The following is a 6,876-nucleotide window of genomic DNA, read 5'->3' on the forward strand; positions in this document are numbered from 1 at the left end:
TCACAAGGTGCTGCTAGATATATAAACTATGCACTCGATTTTTGGTCTGTCTAGAAGACCACTTATGTTATACATAATGGCTGAAGGAACAATTTAAGTGCTACTTTGCATCTCAGTCAGGTTAATGATGATCAAGACACATTCTTCTTGTTGCTGTAGAAATCAGAAACAAGAACACCATTTTTTCCTCATTTGAAAATAAATAAAAACCATTTTATGTGGCCTTCAATTCACTGTCATTATCCCAGACTGAAAATCAGAACAGGAAAGGACAGAAATTAAGTGAGGGAAACCAAAGGAAGGGCAGAAACACAGATATGCGTGGAAAGGACTCTCCATTTTTTCAGGCTATGCAGGTATCCACAGGACACATGGAATTATGAATGTTTGTGTGATACTAAGACTTTTAGGCTGTTAAAGTATTTTGGTTTTTAAAAAAAAAATATTTTTTTTTGGGATGCAGAGTCAAAAAATAGCACTATCCCCCCAGCCTTACTAGTGGGTGCTCCTATGACCCTACAGCAATACCATTTTTCCCCAGAAGAGAATCACTGCAGCCATTAATGAGTCCTGAGAGTGAGAAAAGGAAAGGCATTTTCCCATCAGGTCCCTACTGCAAATTGTGCTTTAAAATAACTGGGGCAAGAAGAGTTTGGCACCAGTGTGTGTTGAAGCTAAGATCTATCTCAACAATTTAAATCCGTGATCTTTGATTCAAGAAATTATATTCAATATGAGAACATCTTTTGGCTACAAAGATTCCTTCCCAGATAAGAGCAGGATAGTTTGAGTCTTTTGTCCAAAATATTTTAATGGATAGTATTGACAGAGGTTAAATTAGCATTACTAATACTGTGTGTATTTATAAATGTTAGTGTTGACTTCAATTTCACACTCCTCACACATCACTCCTTTTTTTTCCCATATGGAGATTACTTGCAACACAGTGGGGTGTGTGTCATCTTCTTCCCAACTCCCTCAGAAACCATCCAGTTGAAGGATTTTTTGTTTGTTTTTCCCATTAGATGGAAAAACAAGTCTCCATTTGTCTCTAGGACAAAGCAGTATGGGGAGCCTTCTCTGTCACTAAATGATGTTATTTAACTAGAGTTTATCACTTTTAGCTACCAGGACACCAAAGGACAACTTAAGGGGGGGAAAAATGAAATACCAAAACCAAGGGAGAAGTGATGGATTATTCTGAATGTTTTGTATCCCAGATAGACCCACTGAACCTGCCAGCTTTTCCAGGGCACATTTGAAGACTGCGAGGATGGATGGTAACAGGTTTTCACAACACAGGGTGCAGGGAAAAGAAATATCACAAGCAGGAAAAAAAACAACTCTCTTCAATGACAAATGACCCAATTTGTTCCTCCCTAGTAACTGTGGCAACTTGGTACAGCTTTGCAAATCTCTGTCATTGCTGCTGTGAATTGGTTGCTTTAAATGGATCCTCACTTTTGTTAAAGCCAGGCATGGCAAATTGCCTCTAAGTAATTTTGGGTCAGATACACCAATTTTCAGCCTGGAGTTGCAATTATTTTTTCCAGTTTCCACTTACTCTCATATGGCCTTTGCTCAGCTTAAAGAGAGTCAGCATATAGAATAATTTGCATTGCAAGGAATGTGATACAGTAATTAGACAGGAGGAAAATTGCAGATCAGGTTCCTTTCAGCTTGATTCTCTTCTGATACTTTTACTGTGCTTCTCCAGATCACACCCTCAGCTCTGCATTTTGTACAATCTGGGCAGCCTTTCAATTGTCTGACCTTTCAGTAAGCCATGTTTTCTCCTGATACTAAAACTGAATATAATTTCACTCTATTCAGTATTAATAAACTGTAAACAACATCATTGCCTATTCTTGGCAAAGTGCCTGAATTAAATAGCTTCCTTAATGTATCTTCTGTCTGTATTAGAGCTATTTAAAAGCAATATGCCAAGTGTGCTAATGATAAAAAGACCATGTTTCATTCATCTGTTTGCATTTAAGCTCCACATATTCCCTGTGAATATTTTCCTTAGCATAATCAGCTGCCAATAGGAGCCTTTGTACTTAAAATACATAAATTGCTGTATAGGTTTGCAAAGAAAAAAAATTTCCTGTGCAAGATTAAAAATTCTTAGATAGCAAAAGCCACATTTCTACCCACTCTAATGAAAAATACCCAGCTGGACAACTGATGCAACAGAAGTTTTCTTTGAGCTACTTGTACAGAGGTCTGATCACTTTTTGAAAATATCAATTATAATTTGTATAGTTGCCCAGGAGAATTTTTAAGTGAACAGATGTTAGCTAGAAAACTTGGAAGAAATTAATATGAAACCTTTGTATTAATGTTGACTATAAAACTAGATAATATTCCATAAGCATCCATAATTCACAGTTAAGCTCATTTATTACAGGTCTGTAAGGAGCTGAATAAACAAATCCTTAATCTTATATCTTGTGATTATTTTAACATGAACTCTGAACCAGAAAGATTCAATTCTGAAGAACAGAGAAGCCCTTTTTCCCACCTGGCTAACAGAATTATGTCAGGAGTGAGTTTTCTGGTGTATATTTAACAGATATTTTGAACACAGTTGCCAAGTTTGTATCTTTCTGTATGAGGGAGAAAGAATGACAAAAATTAAGATGCAATAACTAGAAAATACTCTGTCTAAAGAGTAAAATATGCCCCCTGCCCAACTTTAGAAAGCAATACAAACACTAAAAACAAACACCAGCCACACATCAATCTGGAGCCCAACAACACAAACGCTGAAGAACAAAAAATATAATTTCAGCCCTTTTCCATCAGTAGAGAGAGAACCTTTCTGAAAATCCGGAAACTCTTCACTGCTTAAGAGCTCAGACATTGGGTTTCAGGTGGCAGCTTGGGAGGACCTGAGGCTGATTGTGCAGCACGTGGCACACACTGGAGCCAGCCAGGGCTCTTCCTACTGTGCAGTCACGTTGTCAAGTAATGAAATGCTGATTTGCATCTTTACCCAGTAAAATTTCATATAAATATAGGTGCTGAAAATGTAAAATTATTTATGGATAACAGCTGTCGTATTCCCCAGCTGTTTGCTTGTTGTCTGCTGTAACATATGTTAATTTAAACTTTCACCAAATGTCATGGATTGTTTGCAGTCCTCCAGCTGCAGCTCGGCAATTTTTTCCTTTAGGTTTCTGTTGGCTCTGGATGTGATTACACAGACAGCCCATAACAACATAAACAAGCCTTGTGTGGCTGCTGAGCTCTTCGTTAACTTGGCTAAGTGAATGTTTGCTGGAACAAGCAAAACAGGGAGAGAACATATCTCACTTTTCATTTTTTGGAGGTATTTCTGGATGCTGTCAGTAGAGAAAACACAGGGGACAGTGGAGTCAAAGAAATCTTTAAGTAAAAAATGCATCACACAGAACATATTATTTCCTCAACGGTCCTAAATTAAACTAAGTAAAATCTACATATTTAGATAAATTGTATTCCAAACACGATGTTAAAAGTGAGGTCTTCAGTTTACAAAGGCAACCAAAAAAATTTAATTGACCTAGCATAGCAGGACTGTATGACAAGCTTTATAATCAATAAAAGACTGCCATTTAATGTGATGGGAAAAAAATACAAACTGAATATCACAGTTCATAGACACCTTCTAATGCACCCACATAACAATGAACAGTCTAAAGCAGAACACAAGGTGGAGAAGAAAACAGCAAATGAGGATTGGCAGGACTTGTCAGGCATCCTGGGTTTCTTTCTCATGGGAAGCTTTCAATCAGAATAAATACCATGTGCATGCTGAAAGCAAAGGCTGGTGTGGAGGGGAGGCTCTCATTTCCTGTACAAGAACTTTTCCATCCCTTCTGCACCATGCTGCCCCTTCCACAGTGGGACAGTGGCATTTCTCCAAAGGTGCAGACACTAAAACACCTCCTTCTCTCTGTGCTCAGAAATGATATTTAAATTTTACTAAAGGTCAGCCTTGGCAGGCACAGCAACTTATAGCTGCTTTTCTGTATCAATGTACAGAAATGGAACTTACGCAATTGTACAAATGATAAGATAGTGCCAGCAAGCACAATACAAATATCCATCAATTTAAATATGAGAGTGAGCAGGAAAGGAGAAAACAATCTGTGGTGACAAACTGACAAAGAGGCTGGCAGCTAATAAAATGGATGGTGAGATGGGAAATAATTATTTTTCTTATTATTTATCTTTCCTTAATTCCACCTTGTATTACTTATCAGCTTTTCATCCTGTTTTCAAATCACATTTTAAACTTACCACAGAACAAAATCTCAATACACAGATTATGTTTTAGATTGTTATGATGCCAAACCTCTGTAGAAGTAAAGGATAGCAGAGAAACATAATTCCTGTATTAATTGTACTAGAATCAAGGTGTTTCATGTCACAAAAAAAAAAAAAAAAGTTGAAGATTAGAGAGTTGCCTGGTGCTGTGGTAGAACTTGCCACAGCCTGGCATTGCTTATTTTAACCAATACCGTAGAAAAAAAAGATGGTTAATATTGGTTTAAAAGGTTTCCATCTCAATTTGCAAAAAATCAGTGCACTTCTATGTGCCACAGGACCCCAGGTTTTTCCTGCATAGGTGGATTTGTGTCACTGACAGAGTCACAGGACCAGCCGGTGGGAATCCCTGCGAAAAGGGGGATCTGCCTGCAAGTGGGATCCATTCCCTGCACCCAGGGAACAAACCCCACTCTGTTACTCCAGCCAGGGACATTCCTTCACTCACTAAAGTATTATGGGGTATTTGAACATTTCTGTAGTAAGGATGCTTGTCCCAAATAATTCAATGTTGAACAACAGATAGGGTCAGTATCCCCCACCTCTCTTGCAGACCTCTTCTACAAGGATAGTTTTACAAGCTACTGATCTGCTCTAAGTAAAGCTCTTCCCTTCAGCACCATATGCAGAGGCTGGAGCACTTAATCCTTTTCAGCAGCACTACTCTGCCAAAAGTTGATGAATTAGAAAAGGCTTCAAGCTTGTTAATATCCTGCCAACTGACACAAAAATTAAATTTCATCCAGTTGAATAAGTCTCATTTAGTCAAGGGCCATTTACAATTTTTTGGAAAATCTTGATTGCAGCATCAAAGTTAAATATAACAGTTTATCTTTGATAGAGTCTCCATATTCTTAATATTGACTTAATCCCTGAGCACAAAGCTTTAAGGAATAGATATTGATGGAGACTGATTCCACAAAATGATGATATAAGAAACTCATTAGAAAATACCTTTTTTAAAGGTCTGTCTTAAATTCTTCAATCCTGAAGACCAAGGCTGCTGAAATGCTATCTTAACCTTCCTCCAGAAGCTTTAGATATCAGATTATCTGGGGTGGTTTTGTGTCTGCTTCCAAGATGAAGCTTGTGTTCTTAATTTCCTGATTAATGTCTATAATGAAAGTACTACAAATAGAACAAAGAATGTAACTGAAAATGAGGTGACTTAATTCAAAGATGACTTGTCCCAGGAGATACAGTTAATTTAGCCTGAATCTGAGCACCTTTTTTGCACCCAGATAATCATCCCTCAAGAGGTAAAGATTTCTTTCCAGATGATGCAGGTTCCATGTTACAGCACCCTTTACCAAACACAGTGGGAAATGTGATATTTTGTTGATACAATCTGGAATGGATAGCGAGGAAGGACAAGAAAAAGTTTTCTTCCACTAGTACCCACAACAGAACTCTGTGCTACCTTTGCCAAACAATCTAAACCTTGACAGTACTCCTGTTACAGGTTCAGACTTATTTCATTGAAGTAATACATAAAGACGTAATGAAATTCTTAAATATTCAGCTACTTTATCACAGGAACATTTTCATGCTTGTATACAAACTATTCCAATAAAATATTAGTTTTCCAGCAGAAAATGCTAAAAGCACTGAAGTAACTGCAGTGCCTTTAAAGCTGTAGAATACATTATAGGTTTCAGAAAAGTTCAATTTCTACAGACTTACTCTAACATAGTACTCTGACATAGTAATCAGGCACTGACACATTACTAGACCTTTGATGCTCTTTATCAGAGCATCAAAACTCGATTGAAAAAAACAGACTAAAAAAGAAATCATTGACAGAGTTGAAAAGGAAGTGTGTGAGTGGGAAGAGATGAATATTTGAAGGAGTTTGTTATTTGCATTATAATAAAATACAGATTTTCGTGAAAGCAGTGAAAGCAGCAAGTGAATTTGCATGGAGGGGAGTGTCAAGAACACCTGAGATCCTTTCACTGAAAACCTTTGAGGTATCTCACCAATACTGCTGGTTAGAGATGTCAGGAATAGCTCTTACAGGGGAATAGAGACAAAGGAGAGAGACTGGAGCTGCTGCCACGTGAGGATCTTGCCCTACATCTGTCAAACCTTTAGTGACTTGCCTGTCTTGTCTTGCAGGTTATAAACAAGACAAAACTTTTTTCTGTGGAAACTGAACCACACATCTATAACAGGCAGTTAGCTCTGGTGGGCAGCATCACTGCCACGAGTGCTGCATCTCTGTCCTGGCATGTGCCAGCAGGGACAGGGGCCTCTACAACACCTGCCACCACCTGCAAGGACCCTTCAATTCAGCCAGGGCAGCTGCTCCAGCCAGGGTGCACTGGCACAGCCAAACCCCCTGAACCAGGGGCTCACTGGTGCTGGGTGTTCCAGTTCTCATTCTGGAAGTGCCTTTTGCCAGTGCCCACGTGCCATGGAAGAGCTTCACCGGGTTATTGTGCTCAGGGTGCAACCACAGTGGCCTCAGCAAAGGGTGTCACAGCCAGGGGGAGGACACTGCAGGCAATCCCTGCCCTCTGCACTGGCAGCAGTGGCTGACAGAGAACATCAACATGACAA

Source organism: Anomalospiza imberbis, chromosome 7 (genome assembly GCF_031753505.1).
Source record: "Anomalospiza imberbis isolate Cuckoo-Finch-1a 21T00152 chromosome 7, ASM3175350v1, whole genome shotgun sequence".
Classification (NCBI taxonomy): domain Eukaryota; kingdom Metazoa; phylum Chordata; class Aves; order Passeriformes; family Viduidae; genus Anomalospiza; species Anomalospiza imberbis.